This window comes from Octopus sinensis, linkage group LG2 (genome assembly GCF_006345805.1).
Source record: "Octopus sinensis linkage group LG2, ASM634580v1, whole genome shotgun sequence".
Classification (NCBI taxonomy): domain Eukaryota; kingdom Metazoa; phylum Mollusca; class Cephalopoda; order Octopoda; family Octopodidae; genus Octopus; species Octopus sinensis.
The window spans coordinates 1,472,501-1,481,459 of record NC_042998.1 but is presented as its reverse complement, the minus strand read 5'-3'; the positions used below and the strand labels follow the sequence as shown (position 1 = coordinate 1,481,459).

The window sequence follows — 8,959 nt, the reverse complement described above, 5'->3', positions numbered from 1 at the left end:
GCGTATCTCTGGGAGAGTCATCATCATCATCATCATCATCATCATCATCATCATCATCATCTTTTTCTTCTTCTTCTTCTTCTTCTTCTCGTCCTCCTCCTTCTCCTCCTCGTCCTCCTCCTCCTACACCTACTTCTACTTGTTGTTGTTCTTCTTCTATTTGTTGTTCTCCTCCTCCCTCTACTTCTACTTGTTGGTGCTGTTGTTGTTCTTTTTTTTCTTCTTCTACTTGTTGTTCTCCTCCTCCCTCTACTGCTACTTGTTGTTGTTGTTCTTCTTCTTTTTCTTGTCCCCCCTCCTCCTCCTCCATCTGCTTCTTCTTCTTCTTCTTCTTCTTCTTCATCCTCCTTCCCGTTCACTCAACAGCATTTCTTCTTCTTTTCTTCGTTTTTTCTTGCTGTAGTAGAATCTATCGACAATGTTTAGGATGCTACAAAACAAACCTGGTGTCAACAAATCACAAACAATCACAACAAAAAACAACAACCTACAACAGGTTCACACGGGATCTGGCAGTAGAATGAGGAATAATAGTAATAATGGTAAGAACTGGAGTCGCTGCTTCAGATTCTGTTGGCGTAAAAGATATGGAATTGCCGGAGCTGCAAGCATAAAAATTCAGCAGAAGGCAAAACGTATCGGAATGCTTCCACCGAAAGGTTTCTTTTTATTTCTTTTCCGTTTTCTTTTTATTATTTTCTCCAGTTGCTTCTAAATTGATATCTTTTAGCTTTTATTTGCTTCACTCATTGGACTGCGGCCAAACTGGGGCACCACCTTGAAAGGTTTGGTCTAACAAATCGACTCCAGTACTTATTTTTAAACCTAGTATATATTTTCTTTTTTGTCGGTCACTTTTGCAGGACCGTTTGATTACGGGTACGCAAAGAAGCCAGCACCTTTTGTGAAGTGGTGGTGAGGGGACAAACACAAATATCTTGAAATACTAAAAGTGAATTTATTCAATAAAATCACGATTGGTTTCAACCACGGCCTCCAGACGACTTCTGAATCTCCTGAAATACTTCTGGACGGTCCCCTTGTTTAAGTTGGTGAATGCTGCCGTAATCTTTGCCTTCATTTCATCTTTGGTGTTACAAAGAGTGGCGTTGGTCTCTCGCTCAACTGCGGTTCACATATGATAATAAAGTGAGTTGCTGTTTGGGGAGTTAGCTAACCAGATGCTAGGGGTGATGTGGTCGCAAAAATTGTCTGACAACCATGACTGGGTTCTCCTGCTTGTGTGTGTATATATATATGTGTGTGTGTGTGTATATAATTATATATATGTATATGTATATGGATATATGTATATATAGACATGTGACAAAATTTTTGTTACGTTTTTGGTCCCCTCAAGAAAACAGATAGAACTTGCTTTCTATATTATGTCCCAAAAAGTTTTTTTATCTCATTATACCTTTTATTATTTCATATATTTTTATATTTTCACACATAATAATTTTTTCTGTACTTTTCTATCCTGCATTTTTTCCTGTGCCTATATAGACGTGTATATAGCTTCTTTTGTACACGTGTGTGAATATGTATGAGTGGGCAGTTTTAGATGTGTGCGTGTATGCGGGCATAAGGATGCATATATATATATAGACGTTTTTACTTAGTATTTTTACAATCTTTTTAGTTTTTTTGTCACATGTGGGCATGATCCGAAAAGTTCTGTCCTTGAGTTTAGACACGTAGTAGGGTCTAAGCTGGTTTTCCACATAAGCCATCTCTCCATGTCGCATAGACCGCACTTTCCGCTGCCGTTGGTGTAGGGCTTACATTTGGCCAAAATCTTCCAATGGATGTTATAATTGACACCTTTATCTTTTAATGACCAAATAGATTAGATAATTTTGTCGCTTTTCTTTTGTTCCAGTGACTAAAACTCAATGTGTGGTTATTGAACCTGGCCTTGAAATTACTCTCTGTAAGGCCCACGTATATCTATTATATAAAATCCGTTCTGTCTGTCTGTGTGTGTGTGCGTCTTTTAGGGTCTCGGGCATCCTCCATCCGATCGCGCTCAAATTTGATATGTAGATACTGACGGTATTGGGGCGTGTATAAGTCTTGAAAAAATTACAAAAATCGATTCCAGGTGAGAATGCGATCGATAAAGCCGTTTTTGTCCTGCTTTTCTTCCGTCAACCTGTACATAACTGCACCTTCCATTTTTGTTGTTTTTGTACTGCTTAAAGGCACGTTTCTTTCCTGCCAAGCTTACTGTTTAAACCATGTTTGTGTTCTCCCAGTCAGCAGCCTTATCATAACTGGTGCTTTAAACTCTTCGGTTGCATATTTGTGTGAATAAAATCGTTTTTCTTTGGAATAGATAAAAAGTCTATCTTTATTTCTTCTTTTGCTGGTGTCTCAAATTTTGATTAAATCAGTGTTTCTCAAAGGGGAGGCCAATGGGATGGTCGGACAAGTTGTTTTGAGAAAATTTGGTTTAAATGTTTGACAACTCAGCACCGTTCATGAACGGGGGTGGGGCGTTTTGCTCGTACACACATACACACACACAAACAGATATATATATATATATATATATATATATATTTGTCACAGTCAAACGGTCACACATTTCAGAGTAGGCAGCTGTGTAATAGGTGGGATTCTTTCGTTGAATAAAATAAGTTTACGAGATAGGTACCAGCAATGAACTGAGGTTGATTTCTTCCGTTATTCAAGTTCCGTTGTAAAACTGGTCTTTTTTGTCTAACTATAAAGTAATCAACAAATTGCATGTGTGATCCATTCGGCAAAATTATTTCCAACACACGATCTAGACTGCCGATTCTATTCTGTTCTGCACAGACTCGGACGTGTGTGTGTGCGTGTACGCATCTATGTCTGCATGCTTGTGTTTAGGTCTTTCTACGAACGCTGTAGATTTGGCAGGCTCCAGAGGAGACGAGATCAGCGAATTTACGTATCAATTCTCATTGACCATAGTCAGAATGTTCAAAAAGACAACGCCTCCATTTATGGCGCGACCTCATATTTACGAATACGAGTGTAGAAACGACACACACACACACACACACACACACACAAACACACACACATGTGCATAAACGTGTTTATGTGCGTCAGTGTTGTGTCAAAGATCTGTGCGTGAAGGCAACTTCTTGCTAAGCTCTTTGCTTATCTCTATCAAGTAAGCAGCGAGCGAGGCGGAGATAAGAATGCTTTTCTTATTGTGCTCTTCATGCACACAGATTAACGTACGTGATAATATATAATTCTGTTAGATTGACAATCTAATCGCCTTTCGTCGACATATATCCATTCATTCGTCCTCTCATCCACTCATTTATTCATCAGTGTGCACGTTAAATATATATGTATATAATATATATATATATATATATATATATATATGTGTGTGGTGTGTGTGTGTGTGTGTGTGCGTGCGCGCGCTTTTATTTGTGTATGTATATATATATATACATATATATGCATATAAACATATGTAGACGCATATATATATATTATATATATAAACGTACAACACATACTATATATTATATATACATATATGTATATATATACATACTTATATATGTGTTTATATATATATATATATATATATATATATATGTATATGTATATATAAATATATATACAGATAGATAACTAAGAAAAAAGCAGATTTTATACAGATAGATATATATAGACAGATAGATAGATAGATAGATAGATAGAAAGAAAGAGAGAGAGAGAGAGAGAGAGAGAGAGAGGGGGTGGGGAGAGAGAAAATGTGTTACTAAGCAAAATGACAATGGATTTGAAACAAGGATTTATTATATAGTTCATGGGTTCTGAATGATGAGTAAATATTTATTTTATCCGGGAACTAAATATGAAGAATGTCAATGAGTATTCAACATGGCTCTCGATCAATTTTGTTTTATAAAAGTTGGTATAAAAATTTACATTGGATCAATTTGTGGTGAAGAGCAAAAAGCAACGTTTCGGAAACATATTCTTTTTCAGGGCGAAAGAGTATAGGGACTGATACCACAGCCACAACGAGGCGAGTGATAATAGAAAGCAGTGAAACAGTAATGTAGAGTGAAATACGCTGGGAGAGAGGAAGGAAAAGATAGTGTGATTGATGTGAGAGAGGGGCGGTAGTTGGTTAGTTGAAATGGGAGTGAGTGCCTGGTTAAGTGATTGAAGAGAAGAGTGAGAAAGTAGAGCGTAGGGCATGAACAAACGAATATATACAAAATAGAATAGAGGTATTTAAAGCAGAAGTTCGAGAACAGAGGAAGAAATAAGTAATGAACTTAGAGAAATGTTAAAGATCGCAAGAGGAACATCTAGAATGCTCCTAAATGGTATTGAACACTTTCAAAGGTCGTTGCTCTCAGCTTTTTCACTCATTTAGATCAATGAAGTCGGAAAGCTTCTAAGACCTCTTCCAAATCATCTGGAAATTCAGGGATCAAAAAGAGGGAGAATTGTCGATAATGGATTCCAGAAAAGTCAGCTAGCAAAGTGTCGGAACCGGAAGTCAGTATTATCAACCAAGTGTTTTCTTAGTAGGTTGTTTCTTCTTAACTTCCTCCAAGTACCAATCCACTCTAAGCTTACTAACACACAGACATGGTATTTAACGAGTTTCGTGACCAAGTTCTCCTCCATGACATTGTTTTACACACACACACACACACACACACACACACACACACACACACACACACACACACACACACACACACACACACACATCTATATAAAACGGTCCTGCATCTGCTCGTCCAGTGCTGACCTATGGGTTTATATCGAACACCTGCTGTCGCATGTGGGACGGATCCGGCTGTCAACTGACTCCATTGGGAAAATCCTCCCGTCGTCTTCCTTTAACCGGTGGCCATGGCAAAAGAGGTTGTATGATGGACGTGATTGAAGGGGCTGAAGACAAACACTTTTCTCTTTCGTCAATCCCTGATGAACTTCTTCGAGTTTCACTTGAGAAGAAAACTAAGGGTAGAGAGGGAAGTGTTGTCTTCTAATTAGTTTACAGAAACGTAGATGAAAATGGTGAGAATAGCGCGAGTGAACGCCCTGAGTATACGCCTGCCGTTGGAAAAAGGAAAGAAAAAAGGCATCTGCCCCAAAAGTCAGGGTAGCCATGGTTGTTTTATGGGGGTTTTTCATGAGAAGCCCTCGAACATTGACGATTACACATTGTTGAATTCCTTTTATTTTTAATGTTAGTCTTGTTTCCACGCAAAACCCTCACAACAACAACAACACACACATTCTTCGTTTTGTTCTCTACTGTCCATCATGTTTTTCTTAATGTAAACCCTTGTGGTTAATAAAGACATATATTATCATCATCATCATCATCATTATTATTATTATTATTATTTTATTATTATTATTATTATTTCGCCCAGGTGGCAAATAAAAGAAATCCTCCTCCTCCTCCTCATCATCATCATCGCCATCCTCCTCCTCCTCATTATTTTATTATTATTATTATTATTATTATTATTATTTGTTCTACTTCTGCTGCTGCTGCTGCTGATGGTGATTTTGTTCATTTATTTATTTATTTTATTTTATTTCGTTTTCAGAGCTAAATGCGTTATAGAACCTGAAGGTATGGAACACTTACTCTTGCCGCTCCATTTAATCTCTCCATAGCATATAATTGTCTGCCATCGTTAAATTCCTGTCCACCATTCTAATCCCTTCGCAGCACCGATTTACACCATACTTTATTCCGACGTAATTCGTATTTTTCCGACCTTCTTAACTCGCCAAGTGTGTGTGTGTGTGTGTGTGTTGTGTGTGTGTGTGTGCGTGTGTGGGTGTGTGTGTGTGATGGTGTGTGTGTGTGTGTGTGTGTGTGTGTGTGTGTGTGGGTGTGTGTGGTGTGTTGTGTGTGTGTGTGTGTGTGTGTGCGTGTGTGTGTTGTGTGTGGGTGTGTGTGTGTGGTGTGGTGTGTTGTGTGTGTGTGGTGTGTTTGTTGTGTGTGTGTGCGTTGTGTTTGTGTGTGTGGTGGGTGTTTGTGTGGTGTGTGTGTGTGTGTGTGGTAGTGTTGCGTGTGTGTGTTTGTTTGTGTGGTGTGTGTGTGTTGTGTGTGTTTGTGTGATGTGGGTGTGTGGTGTGTGTTGTGTGTTGTGTGTGTGTGTGTTTGTGTGTGTGTGCGGTGTGTTTGTGTGTGTGTGTGTGTTGTGTGGGTGTGTTGTGTGTGTGTGTGTTGTGTGCGTGTGTGTGTGTGTGTTTGTGTTTGGGTGTGTGTGTGTTTGTGTTGTGTGTGGTGGTGTGTGGTGTGTGGGCGGTGTGTTGTGTGTGTGTGTGTGTGTGTGTGTGTGTGGTGTGTTTGTGTGTGGTTTGTGTGTGTGCGTGTGTGTGTGTGTGTTTGCTTGCACGTGGATTTGTTCGTGTTGTGTGTATGTTCTTTGTGCTGGTGCATGTGTAGGTCTGAGTGTGTTTTCGTGCTCCCGATATAGTCACCCGTACACTATGAACAACTATCTAAAGGATCACTTAAACTTATTTGAAAAAAGAAACATCTACAAAATGGAAATAACTGATCGAAGCAGTGGTTTTCTGGCATCGCAACGGCCATTTAGACCGGAAGCAATGAGTCTTTTCCTCACGGTTGTAGGAGACACGTTAGCTTCGCCGGCTTCACTAACTTGTGCAGCGATTTCATTTGCTCTCTGGCGCCTGTTTCGAAGACTGGTAACTCTGATAAACTTATCCTGTGATTTAGAAGTCACTTTTGGACGACCTGACCGCTATGTATGTATGTATGTATGTATATATGTTGTGTATATATATAAATATATAATGTATATATATATAGATATATATATATAGATATATTACAATATATAATATATATATACCAGAGTAGATAAACAGATAATGTGTGAAGCAAGGTGGAAAAAAGAGTACTTAAATAACAGTTGTAGAGTAATATGCTTTATTTAAAAAGCAGCAGAAAATTCAACAAAACCTGTTGAATACACATTACATACATATATATATACACATATTACAAACACATATACATACAGCCAGAATATACATACACATATACATACATATATATTACACATATACATACACATATAATACACATATACATAAACATATATACATTAATATATATATATTATATAATATATATGTATATATGTATATGTATATGTGTGTATATGTATATGTATGTATATGTATATATATATATATATGTATATATATATATATGTATATGTATATATATATATATGTGTATAATATGTATATATATTGCATAATATATATATATGTATATATATACATACATATATATATATACCCACACACACATATATATATTAACATATACATACATATATATATATACATACATATATATAGTATATATATATATATATATATTATATATATTCTCTACGCACATACCCAAACACACACATATATAGATATCTGTGGGTGGGTGTCTATATTCGAACTATACACGTCCATACACATATAGATATATATGTACATACATCCACACACACACACACACACACACACACACACACACACACACACAAACACACAAACACATATACATATGATGTATGTAATACATAATACTCTCATGCGCGTGTGTATGCCTCATATTTCCTACCTGCTTCTTTTCCTTCTTGCAAGATATATTATAATTTATAAACTGATACCTATACTTTTTCTTGCATGTACTTATCATGCTCACCGTAATTACTCTAACAGCTAAGTAAGCTACCTATAGTAATGACCATTTTATTACAAATAGCATAGAACATGTTGTATGCAGATAGCTATGACGTAAGTCGTCCATTGTGGTAAGGAGATTGGTGAATGCGCCACTCCTTATTCTCCTGCCTTCGCTTCATTATATGGAGTTTAGAGAATTGTGTAGGAGAGTAATAGTGTTCATAGACTGGCAAACGATTGTCTTACACACATATACCAACACCTCTACACACACACACACACGCACTACGAAAACGTATATACACCAAGGAAGCTGCAGTATAATTTGTGGGAAGGGTTTTTTCTAATTCGATCACTCGGTCAATGTTAAAGAAATGATACTCAAATCTTCTGTAGATAACACGCTATTGTCCTTAGCCAACGAATTCGCTACAGCTTCGTCACTCAATCTGTTGGACACATTCATTGAATCTTCCTCGTGACACATAATGATGCGATGGTGGACGTAATTGTTATATGCCCAACAATTGCCCGACCTTATCTCCTATGGAACAAAGGACTTAGGCTTATATAGAATAGAGCAGAGAAAGGCGGCGAGCTGGCAGAAACGTTCTGAGTTCAAATCCGCCGAGGTCGACTTTGCCTTTCATCCTTTCGGGATCGATAAATAAGTACCAGTTACGCACTGGGATCGATGTAATCGACTTAATCCGTTTGTCTGTCCTTCTTTGTCCCCTCTGTGTTTAGCCCCCTTGCGGGCAATAAAGAAATAAGAATAGAGGAGAAAACAACTGTTCTACATAATTTGCATAATTTAAATAAAAGTAAGTTAAAGACTAAGAGATTGTCTCCCTTTCTCATGTGAAGCTGATATTTGGTAATTATGATACATCTTACGGAGACAGAGATAGTTTTAATACATCATAAAATTTTATGATATGACCTTTGAAATACTAGTATTTGTCTCTCTCTCTCTCTCTCTCTGTATGTCTGTTTCTCTCTCTCTCTCTCTCTCTGTATGTCTGTTTCTCTCTCTCTCTCTCTCTCTCTCTCTCTATCCATCTATATACGTAAATGTCGAACAATGAGAGTGAGTGCTCAACACCGCACTGGTGGATAAAATTTCTTTATTCATTTAATAAGGATACCATTGGTTTCATCTAAATATCTTGATAATTTTTTCAGCTCATCACATGGAGGACTGGTGTTCGTCTCCATTTTGGATATATAT

General features: G+C 37.3%; 1 long non-coding RNA gene across 1 annotated transcript in view; it reads left to right on the top strand.

Annotated features, from left to right (window-relative positions):
* Window positions 1-567: 567 nt before the first annotated feature.
* LOC118767123 overlaps window positions 568-8,959 on the top strand; it is a 150,980-nt gene continuing 142,588 nt past the window's right edge. The window contains exons 1-2 of the long non-coding RNA XR_005003018.1: window positions 568-659; window positions 5,604-5,629. This is a non-coding gene — a long non-coding RNA (uncharacterized LOC118767123). The remainder of the gene's footprint in view (window positions 660-5,603; window positions 5,630-8,959) is intronic.